General features: G+C 40.0%; 1 protein-coding gene across 1 annotated transcript in view; it reads left to right on the top strand.

Moving 5' to 3' along the window:
• The window catches only part of LOC118241364 (NLR family CARD domain-containing protein 3-like), an 81,653-nt gene that overhangs the window by 50,167 nt on the left and 16,792 nt on the right, over window positions 1–14,694 (top strand). The window lies entirely within an intron of this gene.

Genomic DNA, 14,694 nt, shown 5'->3' on the forward strand with positions numbered 1-14,694 from the left:
CAGCTTAACACACTCCAACAGCACCTGTGGCTCCTAGAGAGAGAGAGAGAGAGAGAGAGAGAGAGGGAAAGAGCACACAACAGAGTAAGAGAACGAGGTGGTGTGTGAGAGTGAACATGAAGAATGATTAAAGAAAATGAGTAATTAGTTCTTAAAGTGTTTACCTTGTGTAGTCGTATGGACTGAGACAAGGCCAGCACTCCAAAGAAATTCCCAAACGCAACATTTCAGATCTGTTTCTGTCACAGGAGAAAGAGTTTCAGAAGGGCACACAGACCTGATACTCAAGACACCAACACAACAGGATGAGGTGGCATTATCTTGACAATCCCAACTTTCTATGGTTAGCTTTCTTACACATTTCTTACCTTCTTGGCTGTCTGCAGGTTGTGTTTCTCCTTGATCTGGTCTAGTGTGCTTTTAAGTGAAATCTCCTCAAACACACTCAGCACCTGCAGACAGACATCACGTGCAACTGTCAGCACACTCCGGAGCACGTGCTGGATTTAGATATTTGCGCAAGGACAGTGATTGACCTTTAATTAACTAGATTAACTAGAATTCATTATTATTTGGGATAGTTTGATGTTACTTCATCGGTGCTCACCTGCGCCAGCGCCAAGCTGTATCCAGACCACGCGTCCTCTAGAGCGTGGGACAGCCCTTCCACAAGCCTCTTTAGAGAGTATTTTAACTGATGCAGTGCCCTAATCAACATTAACTTAAAAGACTACAACACCTTAAACTATAGCAACAGCTTTATTCCCCAGAGGACCACACCACCTTACACTACAGCAACAGAAGTAACTATAGCAACAGCAGTATTCCCCAGAGGACCACACCACCTTACACTACAGCACCAGAAGTAACTATAGGAACAGCAGTATTCCCCAGAGGACTACAACACCTTACACTATAGCACCAGAAGTAACTATAGCAACATCTTAAAGCCAGAAGACCTAGATGTGCTTGCACTTGTTTTCTGAAGCCACCACCTTTGTTGTGTGTGTCTGTATATGGTCTCATTAATGGGTGTGTAATGAAGACCATCAATCATGAAAGTTAAATGGCTACTTGAGCTTCTGTGCCAAAGAGCATAAAAACATTTAGTAATTAGCAGAATATAAATTGAGGCAACTGTTATTTTGTTATTGATGCATGAAATGTGCAGCCATTATTATTTGGTATTGGATGTATTTAACAAGTGATCGAGATGAATGTTTACCTTATATCTGAAATATCCAACCTTGCTAGGCTGCCTTTGGGTACGAGAGAGAGGAACAGAGCTAATCAGACAGTCAGTTTCCATGTTCTCAGCAAAGGTTAGTAAAGGTTGCCAAATAGTATTAAACACTGTGGTAGACTTTCTGACAGCGTATCTAATCTCCATGGTGTGGGGATTCCCTGATCCAGTGACTGTATGTGGGTGCAGTGGGGGGTTTGAAAGCAATCCGCCTTCAAGGCAACAAAGTCCTCCATCACTCATCTGGTCTAAAAGGGTTCTGATTGTCTGATTTATTGAATGTCTTTTTAAATTCCACTTTCTTAATCTCTTTCACATCCTGTATTGACCTTCTCTTCAGTAAAGGTGAATCTTAATGATGATGCTACTCTCCCCTGCACTCAGACGTGTTCTGGTCTGATCACATGGACTGTGTCCCATAAACAACTTGACATTCTGGCTCAATGTAACCAGACATCCTGTCAGTCAAAGGAGAGATTTCACATGTCACATGATCAGTACCTGAAGGGAGATCTCTTCCTCACCATCACTGATGCTGATTACACTAAGAGGACCTGGTACACCTGTGAGTGTGATGGTGTAGACATCTGTGATGTGAGCCTACAGATAGAGGGTAAGGGTTTGTTCTCTTAGTCTTTGCTAACGAACCGTTAATGATTTAATTTTATTAGTATGTATTAAATTTGAACCCCTTTAAAGTTCCTGATGGTTTTTCTTTTCAGCATTGAGTTCTTGAGTTAGGATCAAGCCCAATGAAACTCTGGTGCTGGATTTGCCCGTATCAGACTCAGTGGAGGTTATTTATAACAGCACAGGTGCAGCTGCTCCCCCTAGTGGACAAATCTGCACAGTGGATGGACACTCACTGAAGTGTGAACCTGAATACACTCAGAGCGTCGCTCATCTCTGCTGTTGAGCTGAGAGGAACCACACCATCTGATAGTGGAGTTTACATCATCAGAGACACTAAGAATGAAGAGATTATTCAAACAAACAGTTACTGTGGAAGGTAAGTGTAGTTATTGTGATTTTAATGTTGTCTAGAATTACTTTACGTTGGGGAGGAGGGTGTGAGTAGTGTCAATAACTTTTCATGCACATCTGTGGTTCAATATTAGTTAGACTATAAATGCCGGGATCATGCAAACAGTGTGGACTGAGTGTAATAGTTTGAGGTCTTGGTCTTAATTGAGATGCTGTTTATCGAAGCATATCCCCACTAAAGCATGTGACTTTCACTGGACTCTTTGAGGTGGATTCTCAGATGGACACTCTTAGATCCAGCCATTGATGTTTTACGGCACTTTGTGTGATGCCTGCTTACTGATACCAAAACAATTATGAGTGATGAGTGAGAAAAATTCAAGTGTCTGTATTTTAAGGTGTAGGGTTGTTTGTGTTTGTTTATGTTGGAGCCTGTGGCTCCTCCTCTTCTTGATGCTCCTCCACCTGATCAAGTCTTTTGTCCTGTGCTGTACTGCTGTGTTGTGTCTTGACTGTCTGTCTCATTCTACCCCACGCATAAGGGGAAGCTCGGGAAAAAGCGGCAGACAGAGATTCATCTCTGCTGGCTAGTTTTGTTTGTTCAGTGAGCGTTGTTTGCTGATTGTTATGTTTTTGGTCCTCTGCTGGTTAAATCATTCTGACTTATTGCTTTTCTGGGCATGTTTGCTGTTGTACATTCTGTGTATGGAGTATTATAGTAGTCCTGTGTAAATTGTTGTCGGGAAATAGGGAGTTTGACGACTTTTTTATTTGCTCCATTCTTTACTTGTGTTTATTCGTTTTTGTTAGTTAGGGAGGGTTATTGTACTTAATTTGGGTTGTGTTACATTGGGACAGTTGGTTCTTTTGTGCAGCAGGGCTTAGTGTTTGGCAAGTTTGCCTCTCAGCCTTTCTATCTGGGTGGAGTTTCCATGTTCTCCCTGTGACTGCGTAGGTTTCCTCTGGGTTCCTCCCACAAACATGGAGGTTAGGTTGACTAGATCCTCTAAAACTGTCCTGTATCAATGTAAGTTGTGTATGCATGTAGATATAGATAGGTGTGTGTGCTGCGTATTAGCAGGGACGAGGCGAGAGGCAGAATGTAGATGCAAGAGGTTATTTATCAAATGATAACGGAGGGAACACAATAGAGCCAAAATAAACAGACACAGGAAAACACTGAGGCATAGTGATAAATGAACTAGACAAACGAAAGAGCAAGGGCGCCGACAGAGATAGAGTGAACAAATGGAACAAACCAAACTTACCGCATTAACCAACAACATGAGAGACAAAACACATTTCTTAAACAAACAAAACAATTAAGGACTAACCAGACACAGGTGAACATAAGAACAGGGAAAACCAAAACAAGGACTGGAACTGAGGAACAGACGAGGGGTGGAGAAAACAAAACCAAGCATCGGAACAAGGAAGTAAAGGATAACAGACACGACAGGGAAACTATGGAAACAGGGATGTCAGGAGGGTGGCCAATCGTTACAGTGTGTGTATGTCCAGCTATGGTTGGTGGTCTGTCCTGGTCTTAACCTCCTCCCCTTCCCCTGCACTGGTGCACTCCCCCAGGGGGCTGTGGTTTCTGATAGAGAGAACACTGTAAATTCGCTGATGCTTCTCATCAGTCTGTGTGTGATTTGAGTGTAAAAGCTGATTTCTGTCTGTAAAGTGTCCTTGAGTTTGCGAAAGGTGCTAAATAAATGTAGCCGACTAATAATAATATTTTATTTCTAGTGTGGCTGATGTGTTTTTTTAGTTTGGCCTTGTCTGCCTGAAGCTCAATCCCTCTACATACGACCCTCAATAAATCAACAAACACTTTACCCTCAGTATCACTGTTCAAATATCTCATTGCTGTAGCACCTGAAGCCCAGACCAGGTCAGAGATCAGTGTATATTCGATCATACGTGATCAGAGTTTTATCACATTAGCACTCCTGAACTCACCTGGTAGAGCAGGTACAGTAAGATGCATCTCCAGAATCATGGTCTGATCCTCAGAGAGCACACGTAATGTCATACTGATGAATATGTATCAGTCACTATAAGACCATCTGCCCAGTACTATAAATTTAATGAAAAGATGTTTATGTAAAAATGCAATATAAAAATGTTTATGTAAATATTACTGAGATCCTGTGATGTAATTTAATGCATATGTAAATACTTTTGTGTCAAGTCATGGGAAAAACAGGCAGTTTTGCCTGTAGCATCTTTACATTTTCGTTGCCAATTATCAACATTTTTTATTAAAGTTTCAAGGACCAGTATCAAAATAAATGGTTCCAATGGTAGGATGGAGGGATTAATGAAAGAAGAGGAGAGAAGGAGAAGGAGTACACAGATGAGTACTGTTGGTATAATATGCAGTTTGGAGCTTGAGGTCCACTGATGGGTCTCTTTGCCAAGCCTGGTGGCTATAGCCTTCAAGTTCAGGGAGATAAAATGTCGTCAGTGCAAAATTTTCTGCCAGGAGTTGCTTAATGTTTATCTTTAAAAATGACAAATTTTATTTTTCATTCTTTTTCACCAACCTCTTTCCTTGCAGTGCCTTATGGGTAAAAACCAGCCATGTGTTTTATTTATTTGTTTATTTTTTAAATCTCAGACATATAATGTAATGATGCTTATTTTTACAAACAAGAAGAAATCATATTTTATGGCACTTCTTTTGTTTAAATGTATTACTGTATTTTGATACTTGATGCATTGTTACCAAAATATAATCTTTTAAATACATCTATGGTCTGTTTATCTCTAATTTTCCCATTTGAAACTGCTGATTACAGTCTGATTTGATATTTTTGATAATTTGAATAAGTAAATGTTAACAGCATTACTGCTAATAAGTAAAAGTCTCAGTTTGAACACAATGTATTGCAACAACAGACTCAAAATGAATACATTGATTAATGATGATTGAGGCATTTTAAGTGTTTGATCATTTGGGGGTGTCTATGGAAATGATACATGTAAAATAGATGTTATTTCTTAACAAATATTAGCAAGTAAAAACAACACACTTAAAGAAAAAAAAGTGATCAGTGGATTTATGTTAAAGGACCAACTAGATAAAAGTGTAATTTTGCTCCAAGTATTGATTTAAAACTCAATGATACCATTTCAGATGCAAAGAACTGAGAAATGATTATGGCTGAGAAAACAAGATGAAGTCTATAAGAAACAAGATGTAAAACATGAGAGACCTGCGATTGTGTGGAGTCATACAGTGTTACACATCACATGACCAACCCTACACACACATTCAGTAACAGTGTTACACATCACTCACATCACATGACCAACCCTACACACACACTCAGTAACAATGTTACACATCACTCACATCATATGACCAACCCTACACACACATTCAGTAACAGGGTGACATCAGTCACATCACATGAACAACCCTACACACACACATTCAGTAACAGTGTAACACATCACTCACATCACATGATCAACCCTACACACACACATTCAGTAACAGTGTGACACCTCACTCATATCACATGACCAACCCTACACACACACACTCAGTAACAATGTTACACATCACTCACAGCTCATGCCCAACCCTACACACACACACACACACATTCACTAACAGTGTTTCACATCACATGACCAACCCTACACACACACATTCAGTAACAGGGTTATACATTACTCACAGCTCATGCCCAACCCTACACACACACATTCAGTAACAGTGTGACACATCACTCACATCACATGATCAACCCTACACACACACATTCAGTAACAGTGTCACACCCCCTCATATCACATGACCAACCCTACACACACACACACACACACACATTCAGTAACAGTGTTACGCATTATTCACAGCTCATGACCAACCCTACACACACACATTCAGTAACAATGTTACACATAACTCACAGCTCATGCCCAACCCTACACACATACACAAACATTCAGTAACAGTGTAACGCATCACTCACATCACATGATCAACCCTACACGCACACATTCAGTAGCAATGTTACACATCACATGACCAACCTTACACACACACACATTCAGTAACAGTGTTACACATCACTCACATCACATAACCAACCCTACACCCACACATTCTGTAACAGTGTGACACATCACTCACATCACATGGCAAACCCTACACACACATATGTAGGAAGAGTGTTACACATCACTCACATCACATGAACAGCCCTAAACACACACATTCAGTAACTTACACATCACTCACATCACATGGCAAACCCTACACACACATATGTAGGAAGAGTGTTACACATCACTCACATCACATGAACAGCCCTAAACACACACATTCAGTAACTTACACACTTACACATCACTCAGCATTGTCCCAGAGTGGGGCAGCCCACCCACAAACCGAGTCCTGGCTGTAACATCCAGAGTTTGGTTGTTGTCCTTAACCATGACCATGATAACCATTAACCATGACCATGATATCCATTAACCATTAACCATTAACCATTAACCATGACCATGATAACCATTAACCATTAACCATGACCATGATAACCATTAACCATTAACCATTAACCATGACCATGATAACCATGAACCATTAACCATTAAACATTAACCATTAACCATTAACCATGACCATTAACCATGAACCATGACAACCATTAATCATTAACGATTAACCATGACCATGATAACCATTAACCATTAACCATTAACCATGACCATGATAACCATTAACCATGACCATGATATCCATTAACCATTAACCATTAACCATTAACCATGACCATGATAACCATTAACCATTAACCATGACCATGATAACCATTAACCATTAACCATTAACCATGACCATGATAACCATGAACCATTAACCATTAAACATTAACCATTAACCATTAACCATGACCATTAACCATGAACCATGACAACCATTAATCATTAACGATTAACCATGACCATGATAACCATTAACCATTAACCATTAACCATGACCATGATAACCATTAACCATTAACCATTAACCATTAACCATGACCATGATAACCATGAACCATTAACCATTAAACATTAACCATTAACCATGACCATTAACCATGAACCATGAACCATTAACCATGGCCATGATAACCATTAACCATTAACCATGACCATGACAACCATTAATCATTAACGATTAACCACGACCATGATAACCATTAACCATGACCATGATAACCATTTACCATTAACCCTTAACCCTTAACCATTAACCATGGCCATGATAACCATTAACCATTAACCATGACCATGATGACCATTAACCATTAACCATTAACCATGACCATGATAACCATTAATCATTAACGATTAACCATGACCATGATAACCAATAACCATTAACCATTAACCATGACCATAATAACCATTTACCATTTACCATTAACCATTAACCATTAACCCTTAACCATTAACCATGACCATGATAGTCATTAACCATTAACCATGACCATGATAACCATTAACCATTAACCATTAACCATTAACCATTAACCATGACCATGATAACCATTACCCATTAACCATTAACCATGACCATGATGACCATTAACCATGACCATGATAACCATTAACCATTAACCATGACCATGATATCCATTAACCATTAACCATTAACTATTAACCATGACCATTAACCATTAACCATGACCATGATATCCATTAACCATTAACCATGACCATTAACCATTAACCATGACCATGATGACCATTAACCATTAACCATTAACCATGACACATCCAGGGCAGGGGTGTGCCAGCCATGGTGAGCACACGATGCAGCGCCCATGATGCTGCACACCCCAGACACCCCGTCACCCACCGGAAGAAAACCTGTCAGTGACACTGATCTAAGAAAAGCAAACAGATCCTGAAAATTACGAACCAACCCAATGTCCCCTGTTCTAACCACTCATCTTTTTAAATTTCTAATGTTACAATTTTTAGAAGTTGAATCTTCCAAATTAAAAAAATTGTAAACAAACTATTTATACGTGTGATTTTAATTAAGAAGAGCAGAGAGTCTCAGTCCCTTATTACATTAATATTAAACAAAGATAAAGACTCTGGTGATTATAGGCCAATCTCCTTAATACCGCTTGATGCTAGAATACTGTCCAAGATTTTGGCAAACAGATTAGACGGAGTAATTGTGTCATTGATCCATAAGGACCACGTCAGTTTTATTCTAAACAGAAATTCCTCTGATAATATTAGGTGTGTCATTACTATAATGTCAGCAGTATCTGATGCCAGTATTTCTGTTGCTGTGATCTCTTTTAATACTTTAGAATGTTTATTTACATTTACGGAAGAGATTAAATCAACAAATCTCACATTATTGATTATTTAGAGCTTTCTGAACAGTCTGATATTGGCATAACATGTCCAGCGGGAAAGATAAAAAGTTCTTGCATCAGGAAATTCCACTTTTGCTCAGACACACTGCATTCCCCCTCATCACTGTAAACCTGCTGTTCAGACACACTGCATTCCCTCTCATCACTGTAAACCTGCTGTTCAGACACACTGCCTTCCTCCTCATCACTGTAAACCTGCTGTTCAGACACACTGCATTCCCTCTCATCACTGTAAACCTGCTGTTCAGACACACTGCATTCCCTCTCATCACTGTAAACCTGCAGTTCAGACACACTGCATTTCTCCTCATCAAAAATGCGTATATAGTAAACATGCATTTAATGAAGTCAACCAAATCCAATGTCAGTCCGCCACCTAGTGGTCTCATTGCTCTATGATAATGGATTCAAGACATGTGCTTATTGGCTATCCCATCATGAGCTGAAGCAGGTGCATTATGAAAGTGAAAGTGCTTGGGAAAGCAAAGGAGAGGACAGTCTCCATGACTACATGTCCAACATGAGAGATTAGAAGGGGCTTCACTGGTACAAGACCACCTACTGAGAGAAACGTTCAGGTGACTCTTATGTATTTCAGTCCATCAAATCTCAATTTATCATCATTTGACCCAAATCCTCTTCTGTAAAGGTTAAAATTCATCATTTGACCCACAAGCTTGACAATAACTTCACAGTCTCAAAACAGCATTTTTTTCTACATGAGCACAATTAATGATTCCATAAGTCAAGTCAAGTTTGTCATTTGTATAAACATACAGGACATTAATGCACGGAAGTGTTTGTGGTTAGGCTCGGGTGACTCCTCTGCAGCAGTATTAACATTTATACATGTAACTAATGATGAGATGACAATAATATACTAAATATAAACAGAATAAACAGAATATTCAACAGCAGAGTAGACAAAATAAACAATGTGACTTCAGGAGTCGACAAAATAAACAATGTGACTATTGAATATATTAGCGAAGGGTAATCTGTAGATAAACTACACACTGTATATTAATAGTGACTATGTGGAAATGTTCAAGTAGTAGTGTGCTAAAATATAATAATAGTAGTAGTGATAAAGTGCCACAGTGAACTGATACTGGGAAGGACTAACTGTTTCACATCCTGTTTAAGAGCCTGATAGCCAGAGGACAGAAACTGTTTATCAGCTGGTTTGTTCTGCGTGTGTGCTGCGGACCCTCCTGCTAGATGGCAGCCCAGTGAACAGGCTGTGTGCTGCATGGTTAATGTCTAGCTGAATCTTAATGAACTAATTATGAACTAATGAGTTAGTGTTATTCACCGTGAATTAATATATTAGTAATCATTTATCATGGTTACTGTCTAGCTGGATCTTAATGAACTAATCATGAACTAATGAGTTAGTGTTATTCACCATGAATTAATATATTAGTAATCATTTATAAGATGTATCTAAGCTCTCACTTCATAATTATCTGATCATGAATAGATCAGAAAGTCAGATGTTATGCTTAATTGGGTATTTAAGTGTTATGCTTAATTAGATAATGAATTGTGCCATTGCAGACATGCAGGAACAATGGAACTGCATTTAGTTAAAGTAAATGTTCAGAATGTTGTTAGGTTATTGTGTGTAGGGTTTGGAGTTGGGTCTCCAGGAGCTTTAGGTGGCAGGTCATATTTCCTAGAATAACCAGAGATGTTTCCTCACCTCTTGCCTTCTTTAAATGTGTTTTACAATAAAAGCCTCTTTGTGGGCACTGTCTTTGAGGACATGTCCTGCTGTAATAGTCACAGTCTACATGTGTCTTTGAGGACGTGTCCTGCTGTAATATTCACAGTCTATTAATATTCACCGTTGTGTTAGTCTGTGTTGTATGAAGAGCTGTGTATGTTGTGTTAGTCTGTGTTGTGTGAAGAGCTGTGTGTGTTGTGTTACTCTGTGTTGTGTGAAGAGCTGTGTTGTGTTGTGTTAGTCTGCATTGTATGAAGAGCTGTGTGCGTTGTGTTAGTCTGTTATGTGAAGAGCTGTGTGTGTTGTGTTAGTCTGTGTTGTGTGAAGAGCTGTGTGTGTTGTGTTAGTCTGTGTTGTGTGAAGAGCTGTGTGTTGTGTTAGTCTGTGTTGTGTGAAGAGCTGTGAGTTGTTGTGTTAGTCTGTGTTGTGTGAAGAGCTGTGTGTTGTTGTGTTAGTCTGTGTTGTGTGAAGAGCTGTGTGTGTTGTGTTAGTCTGTGTTGTATGAAGAGCAGTGAGTTGTTGTGTTAGTATGTGTTGTGTGTTGTGTAATTGATTTATTATTTGTTATTATATATTAGCTAAATATATGCAGCTGACGTGCCGTGATGTCTTAGGGTTAATATGATGAATGTGAACCTTGATGGCAAAGTTATAGGTTAGTTCATTATGTAACATAATGTAATATTGAATATAGTCTGATAATGTGCTCTCAGTGTACTAACTACAGTAAGTGAGTTATAGGTTAGTTCATTATGTAACATAATGTAATACTGAATATAGTCTGATAATGTGCTCTCAGTGTACTAACTAGAGTAAGTGAGTTATAGGTTAGTTCATTATGTAACATAATGTACTATTGAATATAGTCTTATAATGTGCTCTCAGTGTACTAACTAGAGTAAGTGAGTTATAGGTTAGTTCATTATGTAACATAATGTAATATTGAATATAGTCTGATAATGTGCTCTCAGTGTACTAACTAGATTAAGATCTCAAAGTGCTTATAAAAGTGAAAACAGAATTATTTTGAATTAATAAATCATATTCAATCATTTAATCAAAGCTGTGTTTAAACAGAAACGTTTCCTGCACTTATTTTTAGTTTGAATAAAATTGTTGTATTTTTCAAAGTTCAAAATCAAAACTTGAAGTTTCAGTTTCAATTTAGTTTTTCAACTGCAACGTTCATTTTCAAATTAATGAAACTATTGCTGCAGATTTCGTTCCACAGATAACAAGAGAGAGTAAGATGTATGTATGTATTTATATGTGTGTATAATACAGCTAGGGCAGGTGGGCTCACTCGGGTAAGGCACGGATCCTTTTTCGGCTTCCAAAATTTATGGGCGAGATATGGAGCCAAGAAGATTTCAGGTGAAAAGGTAAGGAATGAGCGCTTTAGACTGCATGTGATCACACGGCAAATTTTTAAATGAATGCTCACTACAGTCTGTACGCTGGACTACACAATGTACACATGCATGCATGTGCTCACCCACACACAGTGCATGCATTCATACATGTGCACATAGATAAGATTTTTCTCAAAGGAACCCTCTTTCCTACTGTTCAAATACAGCAGAGACCTACCACTAATGAGATAATGTGAAACCTGGTTGATGGGGAAATGTATATTGCAGGTCATCTAAGACAGATTTTGTTTCAACTTCTTGATAGAAAGTGACATAAAAACATTACATTTTGTAAAGGGACCAGTCAAACCCCTTAAGATGAAATTAATAAATATCTTATAGAATTCAACTCATATGCCAGAAGACTTGGATTGCACCCAAATAAAACTTCATAAATAAAAATGTAAAAATATTTTAAAAAACAAACTAAAATGGGCCTGAAAAAGAGGAAGTCTTTGCAGTCTTATTCATTTCATGGAAAAATATCCCCTCATAATTTACACCCTTCGGTCATTCACGTTGTCATGCATCCCACCGACACACAGACATACAGCAACACACACACACAGTTTGTCCTATTGCTCCTGTGGTGAAGGTCACGTCTCGATCCGTTTTTTTGACTGAGGACTCGCTGTATTCCTCAACTTGCAGAATCAGCAAGTTCTGTGTAGTGTGAACATTAACCCCCTTCTGAGAGTGTTTTTGTGTGTAAACTGCTTTGGTTCCACACTGAGTAATGGCATAACAGGGGGATGTTATGACTTTATACGTTGCATGTTCTTTCTCTCTCTCAATATATGCACAGCTGTAAGTTAATAAGCCACATATTTGACTCTTGAAGTAATAAAATCAAACTGCATTAGCATGTGTACATAAGTGAATTTGCTTGGAATTATAGACCTCTTGATCCAAGCTCTCTTAACATTCAGACAGATCAATAGAATGAATAATGCTTCTGATCATGAAGTTTATGGACCAGCGTGTCCTGATAAAAAAACAGCTTCCTGTCTGGAAACCCAAGAAGCATTTAAGATCAAAGCACATTTTTTCACAAGATGGCAATGTTTCCAGCATGTTTTAAGAAAGTGGCCCTGCTTTGACCAAGAAAAAACACATAGTTACAGTGTTCCTGTATAACTATTTCAGTCACCACTGCCAGTTATTAATAAATGTTGAATAACACAATAAAATCTGTTTCGGCATTTCCAGTTAAATACACTGAAGTCTGCATATTGTAATGTCACGTTCTGTCAGTAGTGTTTTGATTGCTAGATCAGCAGAAAAGACAACACAAGCTCCTAATGCTGGGGTATTTAAATCGAGGCTTTGTGGGTGTGACGTCGGCGGCAGAGATGAAGCGAGAGGTGAAGTTCCAGTAACAGGATCTTTATTATCCATTCTCTCAAAGCAGCGATACCGAGTCTAGTGGCTTTTCAGGAGCAGAGTAACGTCTCTCCAGTAGGCTTGTGTGGTTTGACTAATAATGTGCAGCACCATCCCTCTGGTGTTCTTCTCTCCCGGCCTGTAGGTGACCTTGAACTGAAACTGGGAGAAGAAGATTGACCACATGGCCTGCCTGACATTTAGTCTCTTGGTGGTCTCGAGGTATTCTAGGTTCTTCTGGTCAGTATAAACTGTGAATGGGTGTATTGCTCCCTCAAGCCAGTGCCTCCATTCCTCAAAAGCGAGCTTCATAGCCAGAAGCTCACGGTGCCCAACCCTGTAGTTCCTCTCTTGGAAACTGAGCTCAGCAGAGAAGTAAGCGATGGGCCACAGGCCACCTCTCTCTCCCGTGTGTTGCGAAAGTATTGCGCCCACTCCCATGTTGGAGGCGTCTACCTTTATCACGAAAGGTCTCTCAGGGTCGTTGTTGCAAGACGGGAGAGGTTGTGAAAGTGTTCCTGAGCTACTCGAAAGCCTTGTGGACCTCCTGAGTCCACTTGATCCTTCGCACAGGTCCCCGCAGCTGGTCTGTGAGGGGCCTTGCCAGTGAACTGAAGGATTTAATAAACCTCCTATAAAAGTTGGCGAAGCCCAGAAAGCATTGTAGTGCTTTGGGTGTAAGCGGCCTTGGCCACGCCTTCATCTTGCCTGGTTGCATACTCACACTCCCTTGTTGAATAGCGTACGCTAAGAAGTCGACCTCCTTGCAGTGGAATTTGCATTTCTCAGCCTTGCAATACGGTTGGTTCACTAACAAGGTCTGTAGCATGGCCCGCACGTCACGCACATGTTGGTTCCGGGAGGGGGAATAGATCAAAATGTCGTCGCTAGAGGCGATGACGGATATTCCCAAAAACTCCCTAAAAACCTCATTAATGTAGGCCTGGAAAATCGACAGGGCCGTTGCCAGACCACACGGCAGAACTAAATACTCATAGTGGCCCTTGGAGGTGCTGAAGGCTGTTTTCCATTCGTCTTTGTCCTTGATCCGGATTAGGTTGTATACGCTGCGTAAATCCAGTTTCGTGAAATACCTGGCTCCTCTCAGTTGTTCAAGTGCTGCTGGTACCGGGGGAAGGGGATATGGGTACTGCACCAGCAGCTTGTTGAGTCCTCGGTAGCCCACACAAGGTCTCAGGCCCCCATCCCTCTTCTTTACAAACAAGACCCCTGCTGATGCCAGAGAGGTCGAGGGTCAGACATACCCTTGTTGCAGCACCTCTTTGATATACTGTCCCATAGCCTGCTGCTCCTCCTGAGAGAAGGGGTAGATCCTGCCCCGAGGGGGCACCGCTCCCTCCTTGAGTGTTACAGCGCAGACCCAGTCTCGATGCGGTAGAAGCCGAGTGGCTTTGCTGGAGCTGAAGACCTGCTCCAGGTCCTGGTACTCTAAAGGAATAGGCACCTACCCATCAGCTTCAGGGCTTTCTATTGAAGTAGCCTGGAGGGGTACTGCCTTGTTTGGGAAGCACC

Source organism: Electrophorus electricus, chromosome 1 (genome assembly GCF_041902795.1).
Source record: "Electrophorus electricus isolate QZ-2024a chromosome 1, ASM4190279v1, whole genome shotgun sequence".
NCBI lineage: Eukaryota > Metazoa > Chordata > Actinopteri > Gymnotiformes > Gymnotidae > Electrophorus > Electrophorus electricus.